General features: G+C 56.2%; 1 pseudogene; it reads left to right on the forward strand.

Annotated features, from left to right (window-relative positions):
• Nucleotides 1-8,277: 8,277 nt before the first annotated feature.
• LOC145715434 (ubiquitin carboxyl-terminal hydrolase 17-like protein 6) lies at nucleotides 8,278-9,967 on the forward strand (annotated as a pseudogene).
• The last annotated feature ends 1,981 nt before the right edge of the window (nucleotides 9,968-11,948 follow it).

Consider the following 11,948-nt stretch of genomic DNA (forward strand, 5'->3'; position numbering starts at 1 on the left):
AGGTTGGGGGAGGGCCCTGCCTTGAGGGCAGTGGACAGAGGCCACAGGAGCAGCCTCCCGGAGAAGATAGGAAAGGCCAAAGAAAAGCGCACACGACGCGCAATACACGCCAATGTTCAAGGAGGGAAACCATCCAGGGTGCCCACGGCACTGCCGACGCAGGCCCTCCACCTCGGCCAGTGGGGCCGCTAGCTTTTGCACTGCTGTGGGAGAAAGGTGCTCGCTTGCATGACACTCAGGAATGCCCCGCCGATGGGGTTGCACCTTGTCCCTTGGGTCTGGCCCTTCGGGATCCCAAAGACATCTCCCTGACACAGTGTCCGTGGCTGAGGCCAGCCAGGCCAGGCCAGGAGAAACGGTGGCAATCACACCAACATCCCCCAATGGGAGCAAAAGCGAAACAGAACGTCCGAGTTGATGGGCAACAACAAAGAGCCCCAAACGAGGGGCGTCGGACACAGGGAGCGCCCCCCCCCCCCCGCGTCAACACAGGGACTTGTCAGGAACAGCGACTTGGGTCACGAGACCAAGTGCCAAGGCAGCTGGTTCCCAGGGGACACGGGACATAGGATCCCATTCCTCCGAAGGTCCCAGCAAGCGCAGTCACCGCCCTAGAGACAGAAAGGGGAACGGGGAGGGCAGGGCAGGGTGTGGAGTGAAGGGACACTGCAAATAGCTCATGGACACACCGCTCCCGTTGGGAAAGGGAGAAGCTTGGACACGGAGGACGCCGAAGGGGCCCCCAACCACAGGAACGTACGTGAGGCCAGGGGCCCCGCAAGCTTCCCTGGAGGCCCACGAGAAACACCAGTTTACGAATGAAACAGGCATGCACACACGAGTCTCTTTTTCCAAGGGTGAAGATGTGTTCTGAAACGTCTATCTCCACATGCATGCATACCAGTTACAACGGCAAGAAATCGCTAAACCTCCAGGATTCGTTCCTAGTGTGGAGACGTGAGGAGCACCAAGGTGATGGGCTGCCTGGGATTAAAGTGCCCGAGAGGTCACGTGACCTTGGGCGGGTCTAAGAGTCCGGGAAGGAAGGAAGTGTCCCTCACTGACCGTCCCTCGGGCACGCCGGACGGACGCTGAGTCTCCGCCACGGCAGTCCGCCTGCCACCCGCCGCTCTGGACGTCTCGGTGTCTCCTGACACACAGGAGGAGCACGTTGGCGTTTCAGGTGGGTTGGGACGATGTGGGGCTCACACGAGCTGGCACGGAAGTGGGACAGGGAGGAAATGGAGGTTGTGATGCGCCTCGACTCACCAGGTGAAGGACGCTTTAGTGTTGAAGACGAGTGTGAGAACAGAGACTGAGGAAAGGCGTGGCTCTCGGTGTTCCTGAGCACATGAGGTTCTGCTTCCAAAGGAACTGAACCCCAGAGTCGGACTGGTGTGAGGGCGTGCGGGAGCAGTGACAGCATCCTGCTCCATGTCGCCGTGGGGCCTGAGAGCCTAAGGAATTTTCTTGTTCACCCGAATTTCACGGCAAATACTCATTTGCCACGGCTGACACGTGAGTTCAGCGTGGGGCCCCGTCAAGGCCACATGAAAGGAAAGGGTTCAGGCCCTGCGTGGGGAAGCTTCCAGTCGAGTCGAGCAGAAACGAAACGTTTTCATTGACTTTGTCTTTGAGGGTGGTTTCTCTGGGGGTCAAGTAGGAGAGGTACATTCTGGAGAGGCAAGCATCCTTCTCGGTGCACATGCAACCCTGGGTGCCACAGGGAGTCTCGCCGTAGCGTGGATTGCGGTGTCCGTGGGGGCCAGGACTTTGTGTGTGGTCTTCCTTCCGGAGGGCCCTGGGAGAGACTTCCCGAAAGTCTCTCCGGTGAGTCACGCAAGACCACCTCCACGGCCTTGCCTGAGGGTGCCGTCCTGCGGGTGGGTCCACGGGAGAGCGTGTAGAACATGCAGGAGGGAGAGGTCCCACCTCCCAGGTGAGGACCGTGTCTGACCTGGTGGGCATGACGCCCCCTCGTGCCCGCTGGGGGAGGAAGGTTCATGAAGGAGTCGTTGTGTCTGTGGGAATGACTCTCCTTTTCCCATTGACTCAGCAAGTCCAGAAACCCATCTTCAAGCAAGGCTGACTTGACCCTTCAAGGAGATGGGGCAGATGGCGGGTGGGCACACCCAGCACGTACCTTCCAGACCCTTGAAAGCCCCAAACGGGAAGAGGCAACGGAGAGCAGCCATGGCGCCCAGGGTTCCCAGGCTAGAGGACGAGGATCCTCGGGTAAGTGGAGCCCTGGAGGCGTGGTGAACCAGTGGGTGGGTTGGAGGGGCTGGGTCGGGTGGGGGTGGGGGAGCCATGCCTCTGAAGCCGGGGATCGCACAGGACGAGGGAATGAAGACTCTGTGTCCGGAAGTCGGTCGTCCTTTCCTAGCCCACGGTGGCCTGCCTTGGCATCTCAGCAGCCTGCCCGTTGGGATAAGCTCCCTCGGCCGGAGGGTCACGTCCAGCCTGGTGTTTGTCCCCATCGTGGCGTGGGGCTCATTCTACGCGGCCTGAGACCTGCAATCCCAACTCCCGGTCCGTCCCTCACAGAGGCTTGGGTAGAATCCTAGGCACTTCCATCTCCTGGCACCTCCCGAGCCGTCCACGATGTGCCCTGTCCCACACCAGTCCTCCGCTCCCCGAGTGTGTCCTTGTCATGTCCTTTGCAGTAGGCCTGTGATTGGTGCTGATTCACTGAGCACCCCCCCCCCCCTCCTTGGTCCGCAGCTCAAGTGTAAGGACTGCGGAGCCTTTGGGCACAACGCATCCAGCACCAGGTGCCCCATGAAGCGCTGGGACGGGTGCCTGGCCCCCCAGGCCTTTGTCCCCAGGAAGCCGAAGGAGAATGTGGAACCACGCCAGCAGCAGGACCAGCACAAGCCCGGGCCCTTCAACCAGGCTGCGAGGGACATGGAAGAGGGACAAAGGTGAGGATGCGGCCGGCTCCGGCCTGCCCGTGGGCTGGCAGCTCAGGTCGCTGAGTCTCTGTACCCGGACACTGGGTGCTGTGTCGTCTTCACACACACACAGGGGTGGGGGAGGCAGAGAAAGGAGCTCCCCGCCCCCCAGGGGACCTCACGAGCCTATTGTGCTGCTCTGGGGGAGTCCCTGAGGCTGTGTGTCCTGGGGTAGGGAGACAGGGGGAGGCGGCAAATGACAGGCAGTGGCGCACACGGCTCTCGACACGAGGACGTCTTGGGCCAACCTGGACGGCTCGCTGGAGTGGGAGCCAGGGGGGCAGATGAAGAAAGGAGATCTTGCCCAAGCCCCATCACTCGCTCCCCAGGTGAACACACGAAATGCCGCTCCTTCACCTTCCCGTTCTTGGTCGTGCAGGCGAGAAGCCCAGCAGAGGAAGGCGCTGCTGCAGAGATTCCCCAGGATAGCCCCTGGAAGGCAGCAGCGAGCCTGGAGGGACTCCACAGATTCCTGCGACTATGTGAGGGTGAGTGTCCCCCGTCCCTGCTCTCGTTCTCTCCTGGGGACGGGGATGTGACGGGCTTCCCGGCCCTCCTGGCTGAGGAAGGGGGTCCACCCCGATTGTCAACATTGGGATTTCCGTGCGGGTCCTTTCCAGCCACGTTTGCCGGGTGTCCATGATCCGGCAGGATTCCTTGCATGTGTGCTAACCGGGTGCCGGCTGGGCGTGCCAACATAATGTCGGGGCGCTGTGCCCACACCTAGGCCTCTTGGGAGGCACAGGCATCTTTCCCTGGTGACACATAGACCCGCCCCATTGGCCATCCAAACTCAGTAGCCCCCACCGCGAACCTCCACCTGCAGGACGCCTGTACTTTTCCTAGAAGCCTGAATGGACGTGCTTGTCCACTTCGGGAGGCAGGCACGATGCACGACCTTTCTGGTCCGTCGCTCCCATGGAATCAAAGCATCAAGGGGCTACTGCCCAGTGTTTCTTCCCGATCGACGCTGAGCTGGAGGCCCTTGTCCTCTGTCAGTACAATCCTTTCCCGTGTCTCCCGGTTGCTTGCGTTTCTGTCGGTCTCTTTGCTGTGCTTGTCGTGCATGTGTCCTTGGTGGGGAGGAAGGACTAATGGCCGTTGTCTGTGTGTTGTGTGTTCCCACAGCATCCGCACAGGCCGATGCCCGTGTACAGCACCAAGAGGGTGTCCGTGCTGGAGCCGCACGTCCCGGCTGAGCCTCCTAGCGGGACGCCTGACACGACACAGCTGTCCCCGTCGGCTGCTCCTCTCGGGAGACCTGCGGCGAGCACCTTCCCGCCTGCTGGCCGACAGGATGCCCAGCAAGTGGGGACCCCTGCCCCGCCTGCCCCGCCTGCCCCGGCACACCAACGCTCTGCCCGGGATCCAGGCCTCGGTGTCCAGCTGAGACAACACCGGCCCCGATGTGCCTCCCTCGAAGCTTCCAGGGCCGTCTCCAAGGCGGGTGGCATTGGCCACGCCCAGGCACCAGCCAAGCGTCCTGAGGGGAGCCCTGATCCTCCTCCAACCCGTTTGGCTGCGAGTCCCCAGCCCCACATCCAGACACCAGGCACGAGATGGGCCCCGCTCCCCGACGACACGTGCCAGAACCCCCGAAAGAAACCACGTTGCAGCCCCTTCCAGCCACCCCACAAGAGCACAGGGAGCACCCATGTGGTGCTGCGCCAGAGTCTGTGTCGTCCAGCAAGGACAAGTGCATGTGGTCCCACGGGGGCAGCCCAACTGACCAGGAAGACCCCTGCCTCGGTGCAAAGCAGGGGCCTCCAGCCTCCACGCCCCCAACCTCACCTGGACACTCTCCAGGCGTGCCCCTGGCCTCTGTGTCCGCCCTGTCCGCAGGCACCCGGCCAGCCCCTGCGAATGGTCTTCAGCCGCCTGGACAAAGGCGGCTGGAGCTCCAGGTTCATAGCAGCTCCCTGTCTGCCACCTCCCGAGAGGCCAGTCCCCCCTGGCCAGGGTCCACCCATCACACACCAGTCTGAGGGAGGCTGTGTGCCTGTCTCCCTGAGCATCCTCCACGATGACCTGCAGCTTTCCTCGTCCTCGGAGGAGAGCGACCGGGAGTGAGACACCTCATGTCCTCGGACACTCGTCCTCTGGCCCTTGTGACCCCGAGCAGGTGACTGCGGAGCGGAGGCCAAGGCAGGGCCGTGACCTAGTTTTGCTAAAGCAGCAATTCCCCCAAAGACCTGCAAGGACAAAAACTTGCGTCCACACTGTGTTTGGTGTCCTGCTTGGGGCGGGGAGTGGGTTGAGCGCCCACGTGCAGACGCTCATGGCGCACTTTTCCTTTATGCAGCTACACCTTCTGGTTCACCGGCTCCGTCTCAATCAACAAGGTCTCGTTTCTTCCGTTTCAATAGATTCTATGAGAAATTCAGCGCCAGGATTGCAAGAGGTCGTCCACTCGAATGTCAACTTAAGGATCTGCGAAATGAATGTGTATCGGGTTTGCGAATGTCTGAATTTGGGGACACCGGAGGAATGATTCCAGTCTGGGCTGGGCAAGTGGAGGCAATCTTTCGTTTTAGAATAGTTCACTGATATCGTTTTTCTGCAGATCATATCGGGGACTATTTTACATGCTGTCTGCATTTTTGTTTTTCCCTGGTAGTGCAACATTGTGTGTAGTGTTACCACAGCTAATAAAATTTGCTCAGAGACGACCGAATGTGCATGGTTTTCTTTTTTGTGTGTACACTGTAGTTTCCCGTCACATAGAGTAGAATCCTGCATTTGTTCCCAAGTGCACTTGGGACTTGGATCCTCACCTAGTGGAGAACAACTAAGGATTCAGAAGCAGCAAAGAAACACGGGTTAACCTCTCTTCTCCTTTCAAGATAAAGTCTCTCCAAGTGTCCTGGGAACAAGACAATGCTAGAGGTGAATTCGAAACCGATGAGGGTCGGGATGCCTGAGTGGCTCAGTCAGAGAAGTGTCTGACCTGGAGGCGGCTCACGTCATGATCTCAGGGTTGGGGAGATTGAACTTTGAGTTTCCCTCCCTCCTCGGGATCGCCTCTCTCCTTTTCTCTCTAACCCTCCCCCACATTCTCCCTCCCTCCCTCCCTCTCTCTCTCTCTCTCTCTCTCTCTGTCTCTCTGTCTGTCTCTCTCTCTGTCTGTCGACATAAAAACCCATGAACCGAAAGAACATGTGCATGGGAAATCACTCAGCGTTAGGGGCTGCTGTCCACATGTCTCTCAAAGGCATTTTCATTCACAAGTCACGTCAAGGAGGGTGGCATAGAAGAGATACAAAGGAAAGGATGAGAAAGACATTCCACAGATAGATACTAGACAGGGGAAGGAGACACGAGAGTTAGGAGATAGACACGTAGAGTGATGAGCGATTGATGAGAGAGGACAGAGAATTAGGTGGTCAAAGGTTCTTTGGAAGCCATTCTGCAGGCCTCTTTGCCCACGTGGCAGGTGGCCGGGGCTGAGGCTAGAGAAGCAAGGGGGTGTTCGTGGAGTCTGAAGACCGGCAGGCTCCAGACCCGGGGAGAATGGCCTTGTCGGGGCCAGGCACTCAGACAGGAGCAGGTGTCTCGTCTTGGGACAGGGGTCAGCTTTATGCTCCAGGAAGGTCTGGAATGGACTGGCTCAAGTCACTACGTTAAATAGGGCAACTTGCTTTGCTCAGACCAGTCACGTGAGACTTCCTACCATCTAACACCGTCCAGTGAAAACACAACCGGTTTTCTAGGACGAGATGACAACCAAAGGGAGAGATGATTCCTTGCAGAAACAGGTCCAAACGTGGCGCCTGCCAACGGATATTTGAAGAACAGGGAAAGGTGTGCTTGTGCCCTGGCCTCGCTCGCCCCCCTCCTCTGCCCACTCTCTGGTAGATTCTCCTTGGGGTGTGGTCCTGAGAGTGGCTGGCGCCAGGCTGGCCCGGTGGAGCAAAGGCCTGGACGTGAGGCCGGGCCAACCGAGGGCGGAGAGCACTGGGATGAGGTGTGGGCATGGGTGTGGCAGGGGTAAGGATGCTGCGGGTAAAGGTGGGGCCGTGGTCCGGTCCCATGCAGTGAGGCCAGGCAGAGGCTGAAGGAAGCCGTGGGTGGGGCTGGAGGGCACCAGGCAGGGAGAGGGCCGTGTCTTCAGGCTGTGGTCACAAGAGTCTGAAGACTCCTTTTGTGCATCCCATTGTGTGTCCTCCTTGACCTCTTGCCCCTTTCCTTCCCCTCACACGAGTGTGTTTGGCACTGAGACACCTCACGTGCTCGCAGCCTTTTCCTCCTAGTTGGTGACCCTGAGGAGGTGACTGTTTAATTGAGGATCCTCTCTCCCTCTCTCTCTGTCTCTCCCTGGCTTGTCCACATGAGCGCTCTCTCTCGCTCTCTGTCTCTCTCTGTCTCTCTGTCTCTCTCTCTCTCTCTGTCTCTCTCTCAAAATAAATCAATTAAAATGTTAAAAGTGAAAAGCAAACAAACATTAGAGAAGAAAGCACATTTTCAGTAGACCTGGTCAGTTCTGAAATCTGGTCTAGAGATACTGACACATTAAAGCCACAGTTTCCTCGAGGGGACATTGTTCCTTGCATGTCTAAATTCCCATTTCAAACCGTCTATAAATGTCACAAATCCACAACAAACATGTCCTGAACCACGGGAACCTATACCTACCTTGCTATGTGATTTGCTAGGAATACCAGTGACAATTTGGCAAATGATGGGTTTAGGATTTGTTCTCCTATTGGGAAGGGAGCTACAAAATGAAGAAAGCATTTACAAAGCCCGAAACCAGGCAAAGGATATTTCTTGGGACAATTTCTCGGCCACCCCTTGGTAGACAGACGTGTTTCAAAGGACCTTCGTGATAGTTGTATACACAGATCCTATGGAGACAGTTCAGGAGTTTTAGAATCAAATCCATGGACGGTCATCATTCCAGAATAATTTGCTGGTGTCCCATGCATTCTGGCTGACGGAGAGGAGGTGCTCCTACATGATACCAGAGCTCAATTGGTAAAATGATTTCCATAGCCTAACAAATTCATGGCCGTCATTCCTTGACACTTTGTGTTATCTAAAAGCAAAGTGGATACTCAAAAAAGGATTTCCTCTAGGTTGGAAATGCTCAAGTCCGTCTGTCCAGAGAGGGAGCAATGGAAATGAGGGAGGTGGAGAAAGTGGTGAAACGTGTGTGTGTGTGTGTGTGTGTGTGTGTGTGTGCCTCTTGAGGAGGGAGGGGCAGGAGGAAGGCTGGGCTGAGTGGTCTGTCTGCAGAAGAGTGGCCACACCCTAACACCCTTCATCCAACTCCAGCTGGTGGCTGATTGGATGACGTGGTCCTAGTCAGGTGGGTGGGGCGAGCTTTACGAGGGCTGAGGAGAGGGCCACAGCTATCATTCTGAGACTGGCCTCCTGAGAGAAGCATCGCTCTGCAACGTGAGGCTCCACGTTTCAGGAGACATGGAGACGCCCTCTTCCCACTGCCCAGAGGAGTCTCAGTTCCATGTCTTTCCAAACCTCAAACCTTGCGGGTCAAATACGGGTGGTGCTGAAGGCCACAGAGGACCCACTCTACCTGAGAAGCCGTCACCGTCATCGCACACACCCTGCGACCTGCCGAACGGTTGGGCTCCCGCGTCAATAGGTCTGCCCCCCGCAGAGAAACCCGTGAGTTGGAGGAGACCTTCTGTGGTTGGGGCTGGCCTGCACAACCTGGGGAACACGTGCTATGCGAATGCGGCGCTGCAGTGTCTGACGTACACACCACCCCTCGCCGGCTACATGCTGTCCCAGGAGCACTCCCGAAGCTGTGGGAGGCAGCCATTCTGCAGGCTCACGTGACCCGGGCCCTCTGCCGTCCGGGAGATGTGATCCGGCCTCCGCCAAAACTGCTCGCTGCCTTCCACACACACAGGCAGGAGGATGCCCATGAGTTTCTGATGTTCACTCTGGATGCTATGCAGCAAGCGTGTTTGCGTGAGGACAAGCCTTCAGAGCCTCAGGCTCAGGACGCCACCCTCATCCGGCAAATCTTTGGCGGGTACTGGAGGTCTCAAATCCAGTGTCTCCACTGCCAGGGTGTCTCCAGCACTTTGGACCCTTACCTGGACATTAGCCTGGATATCAGGGCGGCTCAGAGTGTGAGCCAAGCTTTGCAACACTTGGTGAAGCCCGAACAGTTGGATGGTGAAAATGCCTATCGTTGTAGTACTTGTCTCGACAAGGTACCTGCTTCCAAGACGTTGATTTTGCACACTTGCTCCAAGGTCCTGATGCTGGTATTGAAACGATTCTGCCATTTCACGGGCAGCAAACTGGCTAAGGAAGTGCAATATCCTGAGCGCCTTGACATGCGACGATACGTGTCTGGGCAGAACGGGGGGTCGCTGACTTATGTGCTCTATGCCGTGCTGGTGCACGCGGGCTGGAATTGTCACAGCGGACATTACTTCTGTTACATCAAAGCTGGGAACGGCCAGTGGTACAAAATGGATGATGCGAAGGTGACCGCCAGTGATGCGACGTCTGCCCTGAGCCAACATGCCTATGTCCTCTTTTACATCCAGAAGAGTGAATTGGAAAGAGACCGTGGGAGTGAGCCAGGTGCTGGGGAATCCACATCCCTCCAGGCTGACCACGCAGGCACGGCTGCGGCCCAAGGGGGGCCCGAAACCGACCCCGACATCGAGGTGCCACAATTGGAGGATCACGTGGAAGAGACACCACCGCCAGCAATCACGTTAGACCAGTGGAGATTCCTCCAAGAAAGCCACCGTCCCAAGTCTGAATTCAACCTCAGGAAATTAGAATTTGCCCTTCCCCCCGGTGCAGTCCTAATTCACCAGTCCAAATACAGAGACGAGATGGGAAAGGATCACCGTGAACCAAACATCTACCGGCTCAACAGTTCAGCCAGGGACATCCCACCTCAGAGCGCAACGGCCATTAACCGAGTCCCTTGTCTCCCAGGCAGAGCCAGAGCTACCAAGAGGAAGAACAAGAAGGGACAGAGGTCTCAGGAAGCAGTGCAGGGATCCCACTACAGGCCTTGAGATACACGCCTGCCCACGTGCACACTCACCCGCCCTCACTCACTACTCACTCACTCACAGTCCCTTGTAGGCCATATTTTGTGTGTTGTAGGTGGGTGCGATCCAGACATGTGGAGGGACCATGAATCTGGCTGGATTCGTGGGCTATGGCGTTCCAGTGGACCTGGAGAATCCTGAGCTTTAAGGCTGGCTGTCTGTAATGAGGTTATTGGAGAGGTGTGGATTATGCTGGGGACTCGCAAGGTTTCTCCCCTCCATCAGCACCGAGGATCATTGGGCACTCTCAGAGCCTGTAAGGGTCAGAGGGAGTGGCCAATGAGGCATGAAGGTGGAAACAAGGCAGAGCCCCGGGAGTCCCTGTGAAAATGCCTGGGACTCACGGTCCCATCATCCCATTCCCTACTCTCTGTGTATCGGTAAAGTCCATGTGCCCAAACATGTGCGTGTGGGGACTCTCGGCGATATCCCAACATGCACCGGCAGGGGAAGGAGTTTGAAACAATCTCAGTGCTTCCACACGGAGAAGTGGCAAATGACCAGGAAACGGGAAGAACTCTAGCTCTACGTGGGAGCAGACAGCCTTTTCAGGAATGTTTTGTGTCAGAAGGAGAGGAGCAGAAGGAAACACGAATTCATAACTGTGCAAAGTGTTTCCTTGTATACATAATCTATTTTGTAAAGTCTCCACATGTTCATGTGAACATTGGCTAATTGCCTGGAAATGGCAAAGAGCAAATAAATGCTTATTTCTCAGGAGACGGGTGGGTGGAGCCATCCTGGCCCATGTTCATTAGATTCGGTTCCCTTAACAATCCCCCTCCCATGAGGCTGCAGAGCAAATGGGGGAAAGGAACCTTCTCCCACCTCTTATTGCTCAGCCACCAAGCAGCTCTACCTTGTTCCGCAGAGTTGACCACCATCCCCCCATCGGACAATCTCCTCCACAAGGGAGGAGGCTCAGGGATTTCTGGTCAGTTGCATTGCAATCTTGGTCCTCGGTTGTACACCTCAGAAAAACAGTCTCAAGTGGACACCGAGGCAACAATGTGGTATTTCAGGTCAGGGTATGGATGGATGCTCTAAGTCACAACTGTATTTCATTTCTCAGGAGCGAGAGACTCACTAAATACATTGTTGAATGGGAATTAGTGCATCATCCTTCAATTCCCCCCAGGGGAGGGGGGCCATATAGGAGATCTCTGGTCGTTTGCCAATGGCACTGACAGGGTAAAGCCTGTTGTTGCTGCTGCTGCTGCTGCTGCTGCTGCTGCTGTTGTTGTTGTTGTTTCCAGTCTGCATTAAACATACATACCACACTTAGTGGGAACTAACGTCAGCATGTGAATTTTGTACAGGAAATCTTATTGAATTCTGGATGTTCAAATATCAGAGCCGATAGAGGAAAAATACTTTTTCTTCATCTACTTTTAAAATTTATTGGTCTGTTGTTTTCATGTTTTAAACATGAAATAAAACGTTTAAATAAACAGAGAGAGACACACACACAAAAACAGAGACAGAGTGTTGGCATGGGAGGGGCAGAGAGAGAGAAACACAGAATCCAAAGCAGCTCCAGGCTCTGAGCTGTCAGCACAGAGCCCAACGTGGAGCTCAACCCCACGAACCATGAGATCCTGACCTGAGCTGAGGTTGGACACTCAACCGACTGAGGCACCCATTCCCCCCTCCATTTTCCAAATTGAAATCAAATTTAGTTAACATTGAGTGCAGTCTTGGTTTCAGGGGTGGAATTTAGGGCTTCGTCACTTACATGAAACACCCACTGCCAACCCCCACAGGGGCCCTCCATAACGCCCGTTGCAAAGGGAGCCCACCCACTCCTCCCCTCGAGCAACCCTCACTTTCTTCTCTACACTTAAGGGTTCTCCTGGGGCACGTGGGTGTCTCAGCCGGTGTGCACTCTGATTCCGTCAGCTCATGATCTAAGGCTTTGAGACTTCAAGCCCCGTGTCCGGCGCTG

The sequence above is a fragment of the Panthera onca genome, chromosome B1 (genome assembly GCF_046562875.1).
Source record: "Panthera onca isolate mPanOnc1 chromosome B1, mPanOnc1 haplotype 2, whole genome shotgun sequence".
NCBI lineage: Eukaryota > Metazoa > Chordata > Mammalia > Carnivora > Felidae > Panthera > Panthera onca.